Source organism: Stenella coeruleoalba (genome assembly GCF_951394435.1).
Source record: "Stenella coeruleoalba genome assembly, chromosome: 5".
NCBI classification, from domain to species: domain Eukaryota; kingdom Metazoa; phylum Chordata; class Mammalia; order Artiodactyla; family Delphinidae; genus Stenella; species Stenella coeruleoalba.
The window spans coordinates 93,637,924-93,660,144 of NC_137150.1; the positions used below are offsets into that span (position 1 = coordinate 93,637,924).

At 33.4% G+C, this 22,221-nt stretch overlaps 1 long non-coding RNA gene across 2 annotated transcripts in view; it reads left to right on the plus strand.

Annotated features, from left to right (window-relative positions):
- Positions 1-22,221, plus strand: part of LOC307186683 — a 220,581-nt gene that overhangs the window by 162,527 nt on the left and 35,833 nt on the right. For both annotated transcript variants that reach the window (XR_013828447.1, XR_013828448.1), the window contains one exon: positions 13,806-13,858. This is a non-coding gene — a long non-coding RNA (uncharacterized lncRNA). The remainder of the gene's footprint in view (positions 1-13,805; positions 13,859-22,221) is intronic.

The following is a 22,221-nucleotide window of genomic DNA, read 5'->3' on the forward strand; positions in this document are numbered from 1 at the left end:
TACTCCTCAGTATTTGTATTGTCAATCTTTTTATTTTAGCCGTTCTAGTAAGCATGTAGCAATATTCTGCTGATTTAATTTGCATTGTCTTAACAAGAAAGGTGTTAATTATTTGTTCATGTGCTTATTTGTCATTCATGCACCTTCTTTGAGGCCTATACATTCAAAGCCTTTGTACCTTTTCTATTGAGTTGTTTATATTTGGTTATTTTTATTATTATTGTCAAGAGTTCTTTATATATTCTGATGTCAAGTTTTTGTTGTATTTTTTAAATATTTCCTTCCAGTCTGTGGGGTGTCTTTTCATTTTCTTGAGTGTTTTTGAAGAACAGAAACTTTTTTATTTTTAAGGAGCTATATCTTCAATTTCTTCTTTTGTGGTTCCTGCATCTTCTGATAATCTGTTTGTTGCCCAACTCAATATCTCCAACGTTTTCTAATATAGTTTTTCTCGAAATTCTATAGTTTTAGTCTTTATTTAAGGTGTGAGATAAACTTCAAGATGGAAGGAGCTTTCTCTGTTCTCCTTCAGCTCCAGTTCTGAGGCAGGCCTTATGCACTTTAGATTCCAGAGCATGGTTTCATCAGCCTTTCCACCTACCCTCCCCACCAACACCCCCACGCCACCTCCTAGCCCAAAGTAGTGAAAATCAGCTTTGTGTAATTTAGAAATCTTAGGCAGGAACACTTGGGGGTTTCTGACCCACCCACAATAGCGTATGCCTTTTGCTTTTATTCCCCATACCCAGAAGCAGTGGGTCCTTACTTCTCCAAGAGCTTGCAGCTTTTGTGTTTATGAAAAGTGGATGAATGGATAGAGAAGATGTGTCACATATATACAGTGGAATATTATTTAGCCATTAGAAGGACATCCTGCCATTTGTGACAACATGGATAGACCTTAAGAGAGTATGCTAAGTGAAATAAATCAGACAGAGAAAGACAAATACTGTATGATATCACTTATATGTAGTATCTAAAAAAGCTTAACTCATAGAAACAGACTAGAATAGTGGTTGCCAGGGGCCAAGGGTAGGGGAAAAAAGGAGATTTTGGTCAAAGGGCACAAACTTCCAGTTTTAAGATGAATAAGTCCGGGGAATCTAATGTAGACCATAGTGATTGTAGTTAATACTGTGTTATATACTTGAAAGTTGTTAAGAGAGTAGATCTTAAATGTTCTCACCACAAAAAAGAATTGGTAATTATGGAGGTGTTAGCTAAGCTATGATGGTAATATTTTGCAATCTTTAAGCATATCAAAAAAATACGTTATATACCTTAAACTTATACAATGTTATGTATGAACTATATCTTAGTAAAGCTGGAAAAAATAAGGCAAAAATAAATAAATAAACCTAACCATATTAATAGTCACTAAAATATAAATGATCTGCACACCTAAATTTAAAGGCAAAGATTTTCGGATTGGATAAAAAGCAAGTACCAGCTCTTTGCTGGCTATATATAATAAGCAGTATGTAGTACATAGTAGATAGGTGGCACTAGTACAATGGTGACTACATTAATATCAGACAAAGTAGATTTTAAAACAAATATTACCAGTGTAAGTGTATTTCATAATGGTAAAGAGATCAATTACTTGAAAGTACATAAAGATACTAAACGTTCATACCTTTATGAAGCAAAGATAGATAGGTGGATAATTACATACATACATACGTACTCAAAGAGAAGTTGACAAGTCAGCAATTATAGTCAGTTTTCAATATCCCTCTCTCAACAAATAACAGATTAAGTAGAATAAATGAAAAGAAAATCAGTAAGGCTGTAGAAGATATGAACATTGCTGTCAATCAACTGGACCTGATTGGTATTTAAAGAACAGTCCACCTGACAACAGCAAAATGCTTATTATTTTTAGGTGCACTGATAACATTTAACAAGATAGACAATATTCTGGGCCATAAATTTTCAAAATTTACATGATACTAAGTATATTCTCTGACCTCAACCAACTTTATATTGTTACAAAAACATATCTGTAAAATTCCAAAACATTTGGAAACTGACAAAAAATTTCTAAGTAACCCACAAGTTAAAGAAGAAATATAAAACAACTTTAGATTTTATTTTGAACTGAATGTTAGTGAAAACCCAAATTTTAATATAAATTTGCAGGATGCCCCTAAATTTAGCAGTAGTTGAAGGAATTTTGTAGCAATGTATCCCAATTAGAAAGAAGGGTCTAAGTAAAGAACCTCAGCTTTAACCTTAAGTAACTACAAAAAGAAGAGCGAATGAAATCCAGAGTAAGCGGGACAGGGAAATGATAAAAAATCAGATTGGAAGTCAATGAAAAATAGAAAAGAATCAGTGTATCTAAATGCTGGTTATTTGAATGAATAAAACCTTTGAGAACTTCTGGTCAGGTTAAGCATGAAAATAATAGAAAAGACTCAAGTGTTCAATATCAGAAATTAGAAAGATGATTTTGGTACAGATTTTACAGATATTGAAAGGATAACATGGGATAATATGGCCAATTTTATGATAACAAATTCACAACTTGGATGAAATGGGCAATTCCTTGAAAGTCAGAAATTTTAAAAGCTCACTGAGGAAGAAATAAATAATGGAAAAACACTGTATTTATTAAAGAAATTGAAATTATAAGTAAAAACTTTCTCATGAGAAAAACTCTAAGACTAGATGGTTCCAACTATGATTTCTATGAAATACTAAAGGAAAAAAAATAATACCAACTCTTTCAGAAAGTTGAAGAGGAGGGATACTTCCTCAGTCATTCTGAGTTAAGCACTATGCTGATTTCAGAAATTACAAAGAAATTACAAAAAAAAAAGGGGGGAGAATAAGAAGAAGCAAAACAAAAACCTGTATACCAATATCTTAATGAATACAGATGCAAAAATTCTAAACAAACTTTTAAGGAATTGAAACCCACAATGCACAAAATATACAAAATAGAAAAATTATATGTGGTGACCAAGTGTGGTTAATGCCAGAAGGCTAGGTTGGTAAACATTCTATATCCCTAAATCCTTGGGTCTGGGATTTAAGAAATGGTCAATAAACATTTGTTGATCTGTGATTGGTATGGAAATACAAAAGACCCTGAATGGCCAAAGCAATCTTGAGGAAGAAAAACGGAACTGGAGGAATCAGGCTCCCTGACTTCAGACTATATTACAAAGCTACAGTCATCAAAACATTGTGGTACTGGCACAGAAACAGACATATATATCAATGGAACAGGATAGAAAGTCCAGACATAAACACACGCACCTATGGTCAACTAATCTATGACAAAGTAGGTAAGAATATACAATGGAGAAAAAATAGTCTCTTCAATAAGTGGTACTGGGAAAACTGGACAACTACATGTAAAAGAATGAAATTAGAACACTCCCTAACGCCATGCACAAAAATAAACTCAAAATGGATCAAAGACCTAAATGTAAGGCCAGATACTATAAAACTCTTAGAGGAAAGCATAGGCAGAACTCTTTTTGACATAAGTCACAGCAAGATCTTTTTCAATCCACCTTCTAGAATAATTAAAATTAAAAAAAGACAAACAAATGGGACCTAATTAAACTTAAAAGCTTTTGCACAGCAAAGGAAACCATAAACAAGATGAAAAGACAACCCACAGAATGGGAGAAAATATTTGCAAATGAAGCAACTGACAAGGGATTAATCTCCAAAATATACAAACAGCTCATGGAGCTCAATATCAAAAAAAACAAACAACCCAATCAAAAAATGGGTGGAAGATCTAAATAGCCATTTCTCCAAGGAAGACATACAGATGGGCAATAAGCACATGAAAAGATGCTCAGCATTACTAATTATTAGAGAAATGCACATCAAAATTACAACGAGGTATCACCTCACACTGGTCAGAATGGCCATCATCAAAAAGCCTACATATAATAAATGCTGGAGAGGGTGTGGAGAAAAAGGAAACCTTGTACCTCTCTTTTAAATCTGACTTTGCTTCTGCCTTATTTCCCTATGACAAGTTTTGTTAACATGGTGTATCTGAATTTCAAAAGGAATCTGCCAGATTTTCTCATAAAATTTTTGTGAACAATATGGAAACATGGGGAGAGAGAAAAGAATGTCCATTTACTGAGAAAAATATGCCAAATGACTTTTTACATTCTGATATACACAGTATTTTATCAGCAGTTTGGCATGACTGTTCTTCATGAGCCATGCTGTATCCAGATGATGAGCCTTTTCCTTTTTAAATGTTCTTTAAATATGCTTTGAAAATTATGCTCTAGAATTTCACTGATACTCATCTCCGAATTCTTAGAAGTTTAAGAAGTCAACTTTGTTTTTTTTATATAAAAAGACTAAATTTATGCCTAACTTTAGACTTCTGGTATCTTGTTCTCACATTATTATGTGTTACAGCTTACAACCCTCAAATAACGTAAGCCTGGTTTGTCAGAAATGTTGTTTGTGGTTATGTTCCTGTGGTGGATTTTATTATGTTCAAAACTTATCACATGCCACTCCTATAAGTGGTTAATATATCCCAGCCCATTACCATGGACTTTACATGTCTTTCTCTGTGCGGGTTATTATTCTCACATCATTGTTTTGGCCTGTTACTTACTTTGTCCAGTAAGAGGAAGTACATTTGGTAGTTTTGAGCTCAAGTTTTGAATCACTACATATTTCTGCCAGCACTCTTGCTCTTTCCCTCTGCCATGAGAATGGCATATCCAAGATGGCACCAGTTCCTTTAGCTTAGATCCCAGAATAAGACACATGGAGAAGAATCATAGCTGTCATCCACAGTTGCTTACAGGGAATGTTGTAATGTAGGTGAGAAATGCACATAGTTGTTACATGCCCTGATATTTGAGGTTTACTTTATTGTAATAGCAAAAAAGAATAATAGTTTCACTATCAAAATCTACCTTTCAAAACTGTATTTTTGATCATTGAAGAAAGAAACTGTTGCTGATTATTTTAAATACATTTTCCCCATTCTGGGCAACTATTGATAATGTGGCTAAAGTAACTTATTTCACCCTTAGATGTATCAAATATTTTGATGATATATCTCAAAATACTGAATTAATTCCAACAGTTTCAATTTAGCATGACTGGATTCATCTTGAACAAATCAACTTTGAATATGTTGGTTCATGTAACTATATTTTTGATTCTTCATTCAGTTCTTTTGTATAGAATGTACACAGAACTTAACATCTGCCTGTCTTACAGGAAACATGGCTCCTATTGTAAAAGTATCTAAACTGTGTATAGTAAGGAATGGAAAGAGGGCTGAGGTTTGTGGTCTCAACAACCATGCTGAAAAATATTGCACTATATTCTAAGGCCATGCTTAAGCTGAATTGAAAGGACCCGACTTTGTTCCTTCTGTCACCTCAGCCTCTGTACCCTGTTGTATATAACCTCATATTCTACATATTCTATATATCTTTATATCCACCACTTACTGTAGATGTGTTTTCTCATCGTGACTATCTGCCATCCCTTCTTTCCAGCTGGCCTTTAACAAGGAGAACATAGTCATGCTCATTTAATGCCCCTATTATTTTTATAACTTTTTTTTTTTAACTGTTGTGTAAAGCCTTAGGGGTGGGAAATAAGGTAAGCATGGGGCTAGGAGGATTCTTGGGCCCTGAAGTAATTTAAATTGACAACGATAAGTTTACCAATAAGTGAGACAAGTTTCCTTATTGGTCCTTATCATAAACAAGCTAAAGGAAAAACTGAGGTCAGTAGCTGGTCTTGAGCTATCCCCCTGAGCATATAAAATATGAAAATGGTTTCTAGGTATTTTCTTTTTTTCCTTTCTTCTTCTCTTGTATTTTTTCTTCAGTATATTTTTATTTGTGCTGTCTACTAAGGAGTACTGGACAATGAGAATAAAACAATTAATTAGTCAACATGATCCCTTATATGAAAAATTCAGTGTACATTAACATAGGAACCCAAACTAATCTAAAGATTCAGTTAAGTTTACCCTAAAAAGACATTTGTGTTGAGGGCTGAAGGAGTTACCCAGATAGAAAGTAGGTTGAAGAGAGGTTACAATGAAATATTAATTAAAAGAAAAATAATGGGTGAGGAAAGATAATAATGTTCTTGGAGTAGAAAGAACCCTAAAGAGGAAGGTAAGGATGAACAAAATGTAGTGACTGAGGGACAAAATGGTGAGAATCTGATTGCGCTGGGAAGGATTTTGGATCATGTTCTAAGAGAATTCAGAAGTCTTTGAAATAATTTAAGCAAGGGAATAATATGAAATTTTCCAAAACCTTGTGTGGAGAGTAGTTGAAAGGAAACATAGCTGATGAAAGAAAATCATGATACTAGAAATGTGGTTAAGAATTCACGTGTCAGAGGAAAAAAAAAATATAATTCACCTGTCAATTTGGTCATGCAAAGCACTTAGGTCGTTTTTGATAATGAGAAAAAATTTATGGTTGGGTAAGATTTGTGGCTTCCACATAAACTTGCTAGAAAGTTACAGTGAAATTCTGTCAAATTTTTCTTGAACAAACCATAAACAAAACAACCTGTTCTGAAAACTGTGGAGTCCCAGCACTTTGCCTTTTTGTTTCTCCCATCATCACTGATATGAAAGTTTCATATGGCCAATGAGACAAAATTCCAGAAACAGGACTCTTTTATCCTCATTGTCTTCAAAAGATAGTAAGAAATTCTCTCTCTCTTTCTGTCCCTGTCTGTCTGTCTCAGATAGACAGATGATAGACAGATAGATAAATAGATAGATAGATAGATAGATAAAAATCTGCTACGTGGGGCTCAAGACTCAGGCAGCATTTTCAAGGGCACAGGATTTAGGCCTCACTCAACTCGTATATCCTGTTCATAAAAAGGAGGGAACATTTTTCTAAAATATGTTCACAATCCATATATAATAAGCACTTCTAATATACCTTCTAATTTCTAGCACCCATTGTGATAATTAACAAACCCATTTGTATATTTATCATAGTAATTAATAAGGTGTCCTCTTATTTTCTAGATACGGCTTAACAGCACTTGCAGTGGCCTAGTAACTGTATCTGGGGTGAAACTTTGCAGGGATCACACGAGTTTGCCACCACTATAGAGTTAATTCCTATAGGAGAACTGCCAACACCTGAGTGGTAGCCTTAATCAAAAAGTTACATTTTTCCTGCTTAAATATTTTAGGATAAAATACAGATGTTATATTAGATATACAGCAAAAAAAAAAAATACAAAAAATGATTGAACCTAAGCTAGAGTGGCGGCAGTGGAGATAGAGGGATATTGAGATTTGAACAAAGAACTTCCTAAGAATTAAAGTAGAATAACCAACCTGGAGAAGTGAATAGTTGTGGGTAGTGGTGAAGAGAAGTTGATTGTAAAGCAAGACTGTGAGTTTAAGTGACTCACGAAAAGATATCTGACCTATTATTTATTTCTTTCTGAGGGTTCATTAGAAGGCCAATAATATAATTGATAAAATATATAGAGAGAAAGGAGATGAAGGTGGATCCTAACTTCTCCAAGCTCACTAGTGGTCTTAATCCAAAATGCATTTGCTTCCAGGATGGTCAGACTATCTATCAGAGCCACTTTTGTCAATCTATTAAGAGGAATATATACAGGTATTGAAATATGCTTTCAAAATCCTAAATATAAGTAAAATTTCCTGTATAGATATTGAGTTACAGGATTACCCTCCACTGGAGGATAATGTTACATTTTACTTCATCCTAATTTCCTTGACTGTTTTTCAAGTTAAATGCTTTGACTTGAAATGGTTTTTCTGCGTTCTTGTCAATGACCTCTTTATTTCTAAGTTGATTTATGTGGTTTAAGAAGGAAAATGGAAAGAAACTAAGGTAGGTAAATAATATACGTCAATATGGGGTGCTGTAAAGGTTTTATTGCCACTTGTTTGAGAGGTGCCCTCATAAAACAGTGTACCATTCCAAATGCACAGAAATAAATCTTCATAGCAGAGTACATGTAAAAACTATCAAGAAATAAAACATGCATGTGTATGTGTGTATACATGTGTGTATTATATATACATTAGAAATTGGATGTAATCTTGCATTTTTACTTCTTTAAAGAAATTTTATTTGCTTTATGCTTAGATTTAATGTTTTGTTGTATGAAGGATATACATTTATTTCTTTTACATTTGACTCAAATTCTCCTTCATTAAAATAATCTTTCATATTAAGTCAATTTATATCATTTAATTCAGATATGATATATATCATACTTCAGACCTTTCCCGAAATGTATTTTGAAATGTATTAATACTCAGTGATATTTAAAATTAAAATATTTGTATTTTAATACTCAGTGATATTTTTCAAAGTTTTTTTGTTTGTTTTTGTATTCAAGATGACTAAACTTTCTTAAACTATGTGATTTGTGGTTACATACTGGCATAGGAAGCACAAGAGAGATTATCCTATGTGGCTGAATAAAGCTTTATTGATTTTTACACATGTAAAAAAGCTGTAGAACTACAAGAAATTCCACTCATATCTCATCTTAGGTTGAACATTGACTGTTGTAAAGCCACAGTGCTTAAATGTGGATGGAGCTTATAGGCTACAAATGATTCTTTTTAATGAGCTGAAATTTGTGGCTCTGGCTCATGGGCCCTAGGGAAATGAGTATAAATTTTACACACATGAATAAAGCAGGAAATGTCATTGATTTGAAGTAAACCACAGCTAACCCTCCATAATCAATTCTGAAAACACTGTATTTTGTTATTTTGAATATGTACTTTGTTGTTTCCTGGATGAGAGAAAATGAACAACTCTAAGATGAACAATATCATTTGGCTTATAATAAGATTGCTTATTTTTGAGGTTTTAATTTGGTTGATGGGATTGAAAGAAAAGGGCTTACTTTTTTTTTTTTAATTCAGAGTAGATGATATATGGCACTAGAATCCTGGACAGTTTCTAGTCTTTGAATGCCTGAAAGGCAGAGACCTTATTTTATTCATTTTTATTTTCCTAAGACCTAATAAGTAAGTGATTATTCAAGTTAAAACAATTCTATAGGTCTCTGTACTTTTAAAATGTATATCCATACTTATAGTATTATCTTTTATTTCCTCTATCACTAAGGGAAAAAAAAGTTTCCCTCCCTTGATATGTACCTTTTTCTTTTCTGTTACATATTAATTCTCATTATTAATTATATCCTTTGCTCTTTTTCTCTTTTACCACAAATACTAATCCTTTAGCTTTTTGTTTCCTTCTGATTTCTTCCAAACCATAGACTTGATAATCTCTTTAAATACAGCCAATGTTTCATGGCCCATTGTGTGCCTTTTGGTATTCTATTATTATAGGACAAAAAAGATCATTTAAAAATTATTTCTCATGATTCTAAGTTGATTGATTGATTATTCTGCTTCATGTGGCATTGGCTGGCTACTGAGATGACTGAAAAGTCAAAAATATCCTCTTTCTCTTAGCTGCCATGATGGTGCTAGCCATGACCTAGAAGTTCAGGTGGGGTTGTAGACCTTGGTTATCTTCCATGTGGGCCTCTCCAAACAGCTGCTTTGGCTTTATTTTAGCATTGATTCCAAGAATGTATGCTCCAGAAGAACTAGCCCCAATGTGCATGAGCTTATCAAATCTGCATGAATCATATTTGGTAGTGTTTCATTGGCCAAAGTTAACCATATTCCAAATCCTCAACCAATGTGGAAGTATGAATACTGGAGGGTGATTCATTGGGGAACCCAAAATAAGAGTCTATCACAGTCTGGGATTTGGAGATAAAAGTTTTATCAAATACAGACTGATAGTTTCTTTAATAGTTTGAAATCGACAGCTGAGAAAAAAATGATTTTAAAAAACATATAAATAGAAAGAACATATAAATAGAAAAAAATGATTTTAAAAAACATGTATAGAAAGACAATATCTCTTCTTTAATATCTTTATATATTAAAGATATAAAGATATTCTTTAATATCTTCTTCAGAGATATGTTATGAATCCTCTGTTCACTATATGATTTGTAAGAGAAATACTGTTCAAATGCCAACATTTGAAGTCAAGGTATCTTAGACCAAACTCTTTCAGAAAAGAAAATAATGTTTAAGCTTTAAGTATTAATGTATAAATTTAAGAAATGAGGGAAATAGAATGAACATTTTTGAGCATCTACTGTGCGCCATATACCTCACTAATGTCATATTATTTAATTATCATAGCATTTTTTGAGAAGAAAGTATTAATTTCCCAATTTTATCGAGAGAAAATTAAGACTCAGAAGAGTAACCATCCTGTACTTCATAAGAATAGTAGATAATAGATAATAGACTCAGGATTTTGTCAGTATTCAAACTCCATGTTCTTGCTACTACACCGTATTGCCAGAAAGAAGAAATACATGTAGTTGAGCCTTCAAAAGAACGAGCATTTGAAATACAAGTAAACGTAGTAAAATTCTAAGAGGAGTCCTGCATGCATCTGTCAAACCCACCACTGTCCTTTACTGGAAGCATGTTTACTCAGGTTTGCTCTCAACTTTTTGACTTCCTATATAATCTCAGGTGACAATAGTACAGGTTCTAAAAAGACATGAGCTAATTTACAGTCAAACTCATTTTTGTTAGGACAGCTAAAGCACATGCTTTTTTCCTCTATGCCTTCTTAATTCTTAGTTATGTTTATTTACAGTCCAGTATTGCCAGATGTAGTATTTTACTGCTTAATGAAAGTTTTTAACTACTTGCTATAGTAAATTCAGACTAAGACCAAAAGTAAGATAAAATAAAATGAAGAAAGGGCAAAAGAATAACTCAAAGGAGTAATATCATAGAGATTCCAACTTATCTCCCTTATGGGGTTTCAGGGTTACAGACATTACCTTTAAATCAAACACACTAACTTCATTTCTGTCACATGACAATATCTCCCCATCTTATGTGTTTTACGTGGTTGAGAATAAGAAATTTAAATGAATTCCAAAGTGTCTCATCTCTCCTAACCCTTAAAAGCAGCATTTAGTACTTCAAAGAAGAAATTAAACTCTTGATAAAGTAGTTATTCAAGATATTTAGTTTTTTTACTTTGATGAGGCCATACTTCATAGAAGAGACATCTTCAAACTAAAAGTTCCAGTAGTGAAATAACACCAGAACTTAGAATATAAATGGTTTTAAAGGCTTTATCAAGGAAATCCCAGATAATATGGAACTAGTCTCAAATATGGTCTTCTGATCAGTTTCATTTGGCCACATTCCAGCTGATTAGGTAGAAATTCCACTGACCTGAGCAATGAAATTATTATCTATGAATAGGATTTTAAAACAAAATCAACTCTACTCAGATTTTGTTAATATGAAAACGTTCTATTGATTAGTTGCCTAATTAAATATTATTCCATGCTGGTAGCATTTTTCTGAGTGAAAAGAAGAGGGTTCCATTCTTATAGTTTTGTTTTAATTCTCTCCTGAGACGCTATTTTTTTTTTTTTTTTTTTTTTTTTTTTTTTTGTGGTACACGGGCCTCTCACTGTTGTGGCCTCTCCTGTTGCGGAGCACAGGCTCCGGACGCGCAGGCTCAGCAGCCATGGCTCACAGACCCAGCAGCTCTGCGGCATGTGGGATCTTCCCGGACCGGGGCACAAACCCTTGTCCCCTGCATCGGCAGGCGGACTGTCAACCACTGCGCCACCAGGGAAGCCCCTGAGACGCTATATTTTAAAGGGAAAGGAGAGAATGGAAGGGGAGTTGTTAAGCAGGAAAGAAATGTGATCTTAGTCACTCTCTGGATTTGTGTCCTGGCTGCATTAATGCACCCTAAGGTGATAAAATTTATTTGAACAGGGCTAGCTTTGTAGTGCTCTCTGCTGTCTAGATAAAATAACAGCAATGCTTTGACTATATAATCCTATGTTAGTAGTTCTAAACCTATAGTTAGTCTCTCCTTTTTTATTTTTCCCTTGGGAGAGAATAATAAATGAGTATGAGTACTAGAAATATAATATTAAATGGTCTTAAATATGACTGGCTGCAATATGTTTGGATATAGTAGTTGTAAATGTTAAGCTCAGTAAAATTTACTGGGAAAACCAATAGAAATGTATTAGAAGTAAATCAGAAAAACTTTGCACATTAATAAACATAAACTTAGTTTATTTACTGTGAAAAAGCATCTGGGAATGCTGAAAGAATAGGACAAGAAGGATAGGAAGAGGTAAAGCACTGAAAAGGATGTTTACCTCCTCATATATACTAGAATCAACCTTCAACTTGTAGGCATGATTATCCTTAGATTTTCAACGTACTTACAAGAAGAGTTCTTTATGCTAGTCCCTAGTAATTTACACATGTCTAAGTGGCTATACATAGGATGTTTTATATCCACTAAACTGTGAGACTTCAAAAATCTTAAAGTTCTTTCAAAATAGAAAAAGAAGTATTTTTTTAATGTCAAAAGGTACTTGAAAGAGATTTGGAATGTCGAAATTTAGAAAAGAAGACGTCAGTTCTCTTTTTCCTTTTATAGAGAATTTAATCCAATTAATCATTTTTCTATAAAAAAGCAAATCCCAGGTGCAGCAATGAGCTGCTGCAACCAGGAGCTTTCCTAAAACACATCTGGCAGTAAGAGGAGAGCTACAATGTGAAGAGATATACATAAGATGGCACTGTTAATTTTATTTCATCCATTATAAAAGAATTGAGCTATATGATTGCCAGTGAAGATATGTATACTGCATATCAAGTTTCTCCCCTGAGGGAAATTAATAAATGCAATAATGCTCTTGCCTTTACAAGGGTCCCAGGAGTACATTATGGGCACTTAGAGGCAATACTAAGTGGCTGAAAGCTAGATTTCTTTTTAAAGGGGGCTTCAGTGGACTCTGAGCCATATGAGTTTTAAAACAAAATTAGAAAGGTTGTTAAACAATTTACTGCTGCTAATAGCAAATAGTGGCACAATTTATTATACTATTTACCTATTATCTGGCATTGAATACCTCTGACAGCAAAGGAAGTGAGATATTTTTTAGAGTGGTCTTGAGGTATTAAAGGACCAATGTGTGCTTGAGGACCACATTGTTCCAAAGTTTCTAATTCTGTATTTAATGTTTAGAAAATGTATAGGTGGCACCATTCTGGTCCCTGGGAAAAGACACTGTGTTGAAAAAATATATGTGATAAAAATATAAGAAACATATATGTAGTATGCATTATATCCCATTGTCAATGAGAAGGAAATTTCTCTTTTGTATTTCCAAAGTAGAAGTGAGCTGGATAGATCAAAATAAGGAATAAATAGAAAGGAGTCACCAAATGAAAGTATACCTTGTGTGTATAATTATTATTAATATTTGACCCCTGACATCTGAACTTTAACTTGTTCTTATTCTTGTGGCATATCCATCCTGGGATGTAATTAAATTCTATTGGGTATTGAATTTGGATCTGTCATGACAGAGACAGGACATCTTTCCTGTATACCTATGCACAAATTAATGTGAAACACATTAATAATATTAGTAAATATAGGATCTAATTCTTATTCTGTGAAGACCTATCCCAAATGATAAATATAGACAAACTTAATCAGAAAGTATTTTCTAAAGTAAGGGTTTTCAATGGTTGCTAACTGGAATTGGTAGAATCAGATGAATGCCAACTAAAGCAAAAGATTTCCAACATTACACTAAATGCACTATTCAATGAGTGGAGTATAGATTGAGTTACATAAAATTAAGTGTTTCTTTAAATTGCCCACCTGATATTAACGTCCTGTTTCTTTTAAATTGCACAGCATTTCAAAGCAAATCAAGAATGAAAGAACGAGAAACAAAGAAAGTTGAGTAGGTATGTCTATCTGTATATATCTATGCTAGATGCGTTCCATTGCTACATTTTAGTTCACTGTAAAACCCACGGAAAACATAAGGGATTCATCAAACCTTGCTCACATTCCATTCTGACGGTTCCTCTAGGCAGTCTGTTCTTCTGTTGAAAATGATAACTTCCTTATGTTTGGGTTGCCTGCAAAGAACAGGCTTGGAAAACAGACTCCTATAAATAATCTGTGGACTCAATAAACTCCATTTAACTTTATAAAGTATAATTTGCAGAAAGTGAAAAAAATGACTCTCTACTCAGTGCCCAGATTTGGATTTCTAATAACATTCTCCAATAGAAGGAAATGTTTGATTATTGGGCTGGGACAGATATTATGTAAGATGAGCCTGCAACATCTTATAGTGCCAGAAAATAGGGAAATGCTCAAACACACAATCACACACATACACACACACACACTATGTCAAAGGATCATGGGAGCAAACTGAAAGGGCTTCCAATGACCAAGCTGGAACAATTTGAGCAACAAATAAATAATGTAACATTGGATTATCACCCAAGGTATAAAATAAATATCCACGAGTCCATAATAATATAAATAAATCATTGAATAAATAAATGGGGACGAATAGATACATCCTCTGTGCAGACTTCCCAATAATTTTGGTAGATGTTTCCTATGCAAAAAGTGGAGCGTAACTCCCCACTCTTGATGTGTGGGCTACACATCTTTCCAAAGAGTATAATATAGAAGGAGGAGAGGAATAACTATTCAGGGAAGAAACCTGAGGTGATTAAGGCCAACAATAACACTGGCAAATGATGCTGATAGAATATACCCTTGGTATGATAGGATGAGAATATCACTGTACCTCAGTAGTTTTTCTCCCAATAACTCCAGTATAATCATGAGAAAAGCATCAGACAAATACCAATTGAGGTATATTCTATAAAATATCTAAGACGCCTCAATATTGCCAATGTCATTATAAACAAGGGAAGTTTTCACAGCCTAGAGGACCCTAAGAAGACATAATAATGACATGTATTATGTATTCTGTATGAGATCCTGGAACCAGAAAAGAGCATGAGGTAAAACTAAGCAAATCTGAATAAAGAATGACTTTAGTTAATAACAGGGACTCCCCGGGTGGTGCAGTGGTTAAGAATCCGCCTGCCAATGCAGGAGACACGGGTTCGAGCCCGGGCCTGGGAAGATCCCACATGCTGTGGAGCAACTAAGCCCGTGCGCCACAAGTACTGAGCCTGTGCTCTAGAGCCTGCGAGCCACACTACTAAGCCTACATGCCACAACTACTGAAGCCTGTGTACCTAGAGCCAGTGCCCTGCAACAAGAGAAGCCACCGCAATAAGAAGCCCATGCACTGCAACAAAAAGCAGCCCCTGCTCACCACAACTAGAGAAAGCCCGTGTGCAGCAATGAACACCCAACGCAGCCAAAAATAAATAAATATATTAAAATAATAATAATTTTAAAAATCAACTCATTAGTTGTGACAAATGTACCATCCTAATGTAAGATTTTAACAAGGAAAGTAAGTGAGGGGTAATGAAAATTGTCCTATCTTAATGACTTTTTTGTAAATCTGAAACTATTGTAAAATAAAGTTATTAAAATTTTAAAGCACAAATTGAGATTGTATCAGACTTAATTTGCTTGTTAATGAGGGATCCACAAGGTGGTAAGTTTGGTTCAAAGAGAAAGATGAAAGAATTTATAGTCACTGAAAGAAGTAAGTTTGAATAAGATTTCTAAATTAGATTAAAACTGGTACATGTCCTTCAAAGCAATAGAAGTATAAATTTGGGGGATTATTTTTTCTATAAATTATTTGCATTTTTACTGAATGAAATTGGACAAGAATTGTTTGCATTGCAATTGTTTTTCTACAAGTTAACATCTTTCTTTACAGAGTTGTTAAATACCCTAATCAGTAGAAAATGACAAGTCAAATAAGGGGACACACCTAGAGAGTTACATAAAGGATAGAAAGTGATCTCTTTGCCTATTTTTAAGTTTTGATAATTTTTCATTATAGTTTGTTTGACTTGGTTGCATACACAGAAATGATGTTATATAGCCAGTATCTTGCCTGTATCATTATGTCTTACAACGCAGTTTTTGAAAAGCACACAGAAATTATTTCACAGTTTTATTTTATTTTTTAATGACATAAAACAATAAGCATTTATTTCTTGCTTATGCATCTGTGGGTTGGTTGGGTTTTAGCTTATTTAAGCTAGACTTGAGTGGGCTTGTTGCCAGTCATGGATCAAATTTAAGTCAGTTCCATATGTCTTTTATTCCTGGATCACCAAAGTACCTAAAGCAGGTTTGTCTCATTGATGAGGTCAGATGGTCCTAGAGGATGAGCAGACAAGGCTTCTTAATGCCTATGCTCAGAACTGGCATCTATCATTTCTGCACATATTCCACAATGACAAAAGCAATGACCAGGCTCAAGTGGGTATAGGATATACCCTTCTCATGAAGATCAGAATTTGGGAGAAATAAACTTTAAATGAACAATAATCAAATGTACTATAATACTGTATTAGACCTTTGAGTGTAACACACATTTCCAGTGGCAAAGTTTTCATTTCACAATTTTATTAGATTTTTTCTCCAGAGCATGAGTCATCAGTTTTCTTTTTAAGCCTTTAAAACAAGGTGGTGTCATTCCAGAAACAAGAAAAGTGTATTCTACACATGAATTTCGTTTTTTAGTTTAGTTACTAAAATAAAGAAATGAGAACATTATTCATTAACACTGTCTTCCTTTAACCTTAACCTTGAAATAAAAATTGCTTCTCAAGAAAATATAAATTTTTCATGAAAATGTATTGTTTAGAAAACCCCAGCATTACCTGAGGAAGCATTGGTAGTTACTAATAAGTTTGTGTAGAAGGATACCATGCATAATTCTGTAGAACACAGATAGTTATATGTAACAGTTTGGCTAATTATTCATTTCGTCGCTTATGGGTGCACTTTAGTTTCTTGTGCAATTTTTATGCCTGTTAGGTGATAGTAGGATCAAATCTTAAACTCATTTGGAAAGATGCTGTGACTGAAAGGTCAGCTTTAAAATCCATGAAAACTTGGCAGTTCTAATAATAACTGGGGAAACAATTTGTACATTACTGAATTTTACGAATTTTTTAACATGTAGAAGAAAACATGATTAAAAGAATAAAGTGATTAAAGGAGCCACATGGAATGACATAATTTCATTTTTTGGCAGGCATAATTTCCTTTCAGTTTTACAGTTCAAAATACATTAGTTATTGTCTGGAAAATTGAACGAACTGGAATAAACTAAGACCTATATCACTGCTGAGTTTTTCAAGTCGATCTTTGTAAAAGAATAAGACCAATAGCTCTATTATGATAAGTTTTGTGGATGTGGAAAAATGAAATGTATATTCTTATCTTAACGATAAAAAATAGGCTATTGTTGTCTTTTTCTATTTGCTAAGGAATTTACCAACTTGGAGAAATCATTCAACATTCCTATGTGCCTCTTAGTACCTAGTTTAGACTGGTAAATTTCTGGGTGCTCAAAACATATTCTCTGATTAATATGTATCTGATTAATTATCTAATATATCTGATTAATAAATAGGTAAACATATAGCCATTAGGTCATAAGCTTATCTCTTTAACTTGTTCATGCAACTCTGTACAATGGTCATTTAGAAAAAAGTTCCCTTGGCTCTTACAGGGGAGGTAGTATTTAAAGTTGTCTTTGCTGGTGTCATGTATAAGGAGAATCAATTTGGGGTACTGACAGGTCAATATTAAAATGGAATTACTACCTACGTATATGCAGTATATTTTTCTTTTGTCATCTTAATTTTATTTGTTTAAATTGTGTTTTTCTCATAAATAATTCAAGGGAAAATTATTTGATTCTGAAATGGATAATTCAATTAATGATTGTCTCAGTATTTATGCATGTTAGACTCACAAGCCAATGCCAACCAGTTCTGAGAAACTACTAATTACCTCATTTTGACTATATTAAAGGACAGTGTCTGTTTGCTCTATAAGTATGAAAAATCAGCAATCTCCAGGTTTACTGATACAAATTATAATGATATATCTATTGCAAGGGGCTTTCTAATTATCTTCACATTAGGCAGGATATGCAGTTTTGGGGAGAACTATAATATCTTATATAATAAAAAATATAAAAAATATCCTCAAAGTAATTGCTCCTCTGGAATGGGGGAAAAGGTGGCTTCCTTTCAACCCATGTTCCAATCTGACAAACAAGTAGAGGTATTCATGCAACTGATGAAAATGCAAAGTAGTTGTTTAAATTGCAAAACATATTTTTTTCATTGTGAGCATGGTTAGGTTTAGTTTGACTGGTTTCTTGTGTTCAAAGCTGCTTTCATAAAATAATCATGGCTGTCTGCCTGTTCCAACACTATTCTTTCACTTCTAAGCTTGCATTTCATAGAGTATGCACACAAGACTGTCTGAAGTGGTTTTAAAACTCTAGTTCTACATGCTTTGTATAGTCCAATATAAAAATCCTGATATTCCTCCCTGAAAGTAATGATTTCCAGCTTTCTTTATTTTGAGTTTGGTATTTGGAAATCACTACTTTAATATCTATTTCTTCATGTTCTTTCCCTTAAACTTCTGACCTTCCAACCCTGCAACTAAAATATTGAGTCTGGAATCTGACAACCTCATAGGTATGTTGGGCATTTCATAGAATAACAAGGTACCTGACACCTGATAGAGTTCAAAATTATTTCTTGAATTCGATTGAGATGTAGAATTTGAAAGAGCTGAAGTTCAAAAATAAAACTGAAGTCTTGTTTAAAGCATGGATTATCTTTCTAAATGCAAGCAGGTAGTAAATTTTTGCTTGAATTCATCTGATACAAAGAACTTGTTCTTTTTGATTAGCCTTTCATTGGACTAGAATATACAGTCTCTAATTTTTGGAGACATCCTCTGATCTCCCATAGAGTGGCTTGTTCAATAGCATGGAGTCATGATCTGTTAATCAGAGGCTTTCTTCTCACCTTGGTTGAGCACCCACTCCCCACATCCTCCCTGTTTTCTCCTTTGGAAATTTCAGGGAAATGGAATAACGTTTTCTTATTTAGGGAACAAGCATTGAACATTTACTATATAACAGGGAAGCGTCATGCTTCTACCAGAATAATAGGATAAAGTAAGTCATTAAACTCAAGCTTGCAAAATATAGGTGAAACAAATAACTAAATTGATTTTTTAGTTTGGCACAAGGTTGAAAGTGCCATGATAAGGGTTACCATATAATCCAATAAATAAACTAGGTAGATAAACCCAACTCCAGTTCACAGAAGGCTTTTAGAGGGTAGATGTTTAAGCAGAGTCTTTAAGGACCAGAACTGGTTGCAAATTGAAGGAAGGGGAATTAAGTTTTAAGACGTAACAGGGGCATGGGCAAACCCACAGATCTGTAAAGAGCATGGCTCATTATGGGGCATGGAATTAACTCTGAATAGCTGGTTTAAAGTAATTAAGGAGGAAGAGAACTGCGGGAGAAGAGGCTGAAAAAGAGGGCTGAGAAGGGATCCTGAAGGATCTATATATTATGCTGGATAAACAAAAAGTAGTAATTGAACAGTTTTAAAGATAATCCTGGTAATAACTGATGAGGGCCAGAAAAAAAGGTAGCAACAGTTAGTCTCAACAAACAAACATACAAAGAAAAAGAGAGATAATCTAGAAAATATTTAGCAAATACAATGAGGAAGACCTGAAAAATGATTCAAATCTGAATAAACAAAGATAGGAGCCTAAATTAGCAAACTTCTTGACTTCTAGCTTGAGTGACATGGGGAATGGTGTTGTAATTCTCTATGTAAGGAAGGCAAGAAGAGGAAATAAACCATGAGTGGTATTAAGGATGAGTTCAGTTTGGTACATTTCCATTTGAGAGCCTGCTAGGTCATCTAATTCATAAGGAAGGGATTGTATTTAGAGGAGCTTAAACAAATACATAATATGAAACCAAAGGAGTCTTTTGAACTGAAGAGTTATGTGATGAAATTTCTGATATAGAATGAAAAAGTTAGCATAAATAGTGTAGGATTATCATCAGAAAGTCTCATTGCACCGAGGCAATGCATTATTGAAAGTACAGGAGAAAGTTAAAACATACATGTAGCTAGAGCTCAGGTCTTCTTTATCAAATTCTGCGTGTTCTCCCAGTACTGACTCCAGTCAGGCAGGTTCTCTTTCTGTTATTATTGTCATTGTATCCCGAGCACAGTTTGCTGTTCTGTTTAGAATGCTCTCTTCTTCCTTATACTTTATGCAGATTTTATTTATTTATGAGCTCAACTCAGGTCTTATCATAACTACGATAGCTCATTATTTATTTACATTGTCATGTAATGGCTTTATGTATTTAAATATCATTTTACCAACTAAGATTTTAAGCAAAAGGGACTTTCTTAAATATCTTTGTGTCCTCTTTAATGACTTCATAGGTATAAACGTCTAGTAAGTCCCAGTAAATACTTGCTGATTAAAAGAAATATTGGACTGTTTGCCTAGAAATAAAAACTTAATAATAAACTTAAAATAAACTTAAAATAAAAAATAAATATAGAGGAAGGAGATCTCTCCCAAGATGAACAACTTTATCTCACAAATTTGATTATAACTTGGGAGTACATGCAAATCTTTATGAAAGGATGCAAGGTACTTTGCTAATCATTTAGAAAATTGTTGCTTAACTTTAAATTGTTTTCTATAGACATGAGAGAATCAATGCAGCTCTCAGAGAGGCTGACAAGGTAGTAATGAGAACAAGAATACACAGGACACCTCAGGTATTTTTTGTATTCCAAAAGATACTCTCCTTCCAGAGTAGCACTAAAGGAGATATGCAAAATGGAAGGTCCAGTGACATGCTCCTGAGAAGAGTGATTGTCCACCTTTTATAAATTTGTCTCATTTCACTCAGTATTTTATGAGTCAGGCTAGGAAGGGAGATACAGTTTCCTTTCTTTACATGAGAAGATGAATCTTGCTGTGTTTTGCCCAAAGTCACAAACCATTGGAAAAAATCTCAAAAGTGCTGTTGTCTCCAATAAATGACATATTTGTGCTTCAAATGGAGGTATATATAGTAATACAAGAATAAAAAGCATACCTGTTGTAATTAAATAATACAAATGATTAGCAACACCAAAAAAACTGGCTTCTTTTTAAAAATAAATGTGTTTCTAAAGCTAGAATCATTTTTGCCTAGATTGTGCCTGAAGAGCATTTTTCATAATCCAAATTATGAAGTAGTAAAAACTAAGAGAATATAATGGAAATGAAGACAGACCTTTAAAGTAAATGGTACAGTTTTCAAGACTATGTCACTAGTTAAAGAGTTAAAGAGTAACCAAAGGTCTCTTAAAATGTGTGAATATATTGATAATCAGTATTTAATAATTTATACATATGAATACTAAACTGGAAGACATAACGAGTAAAATGATTGAAAAATCAGATGAACTTGGATTTTAATACACAGTGCAAATAACTAGTCATATATGATATTTTACGTTGCTGGTTTCTTTTATTATAATTATTGTTTCTTGTATCATCCTAAAGCAAAACATATGCATTTACTCTTTCAGTACTTTTCTTTGAATCAGCCATAACCATAACAGATTGGAAGGATTACACAAACCTGTTACAGAGAAGACAGAATTACCTAAGGGGGAAAGTATTTTCCAAAATGCTATTTGAACAAAAGTATAATGAAAACCAATGATAGATGTAATTGTTAATTTTTTATCACATAGAAACTTTATCTTTGACACTGCATTTCCTTTGGACTCAATAAATAAATAATCAAAACATAATGAAGCAATAAGAAAGTAGTCATTTCTTAAAAGACCACATTTTAAGATATGTATATCTGCTATAGATTTAATGTGTAATCAGAGAAAACCATGATGATTATAGCAAATGGTGATTAAATTATATTGAATGAAAAAAATCAGCAATGAAGGTTTGTGGAAGATCAGATTTTATTAGCAGTGATTTCCATATGAACTGAGATATGACAGGATTATTACATGAAGCTTGCTTTTTAAAATCTTCATTTCACATGATTTTACTGATGATCTAATTTATATCCCAAGTAGTCAATTTTTCAAATACTGTAAGTTAAGACATGCCAGGAGAGTCCATTTTATATACCCATCCCTCATACACTCTTAATTTTATTCCATTTAACATTTACCAATTTGTTCTGAATTTGTTCATCAAGTTAGAGATCCACTAAGATATCAAAATGCTGTGGTAGCATCAAAACAATGTAAAAATTTTA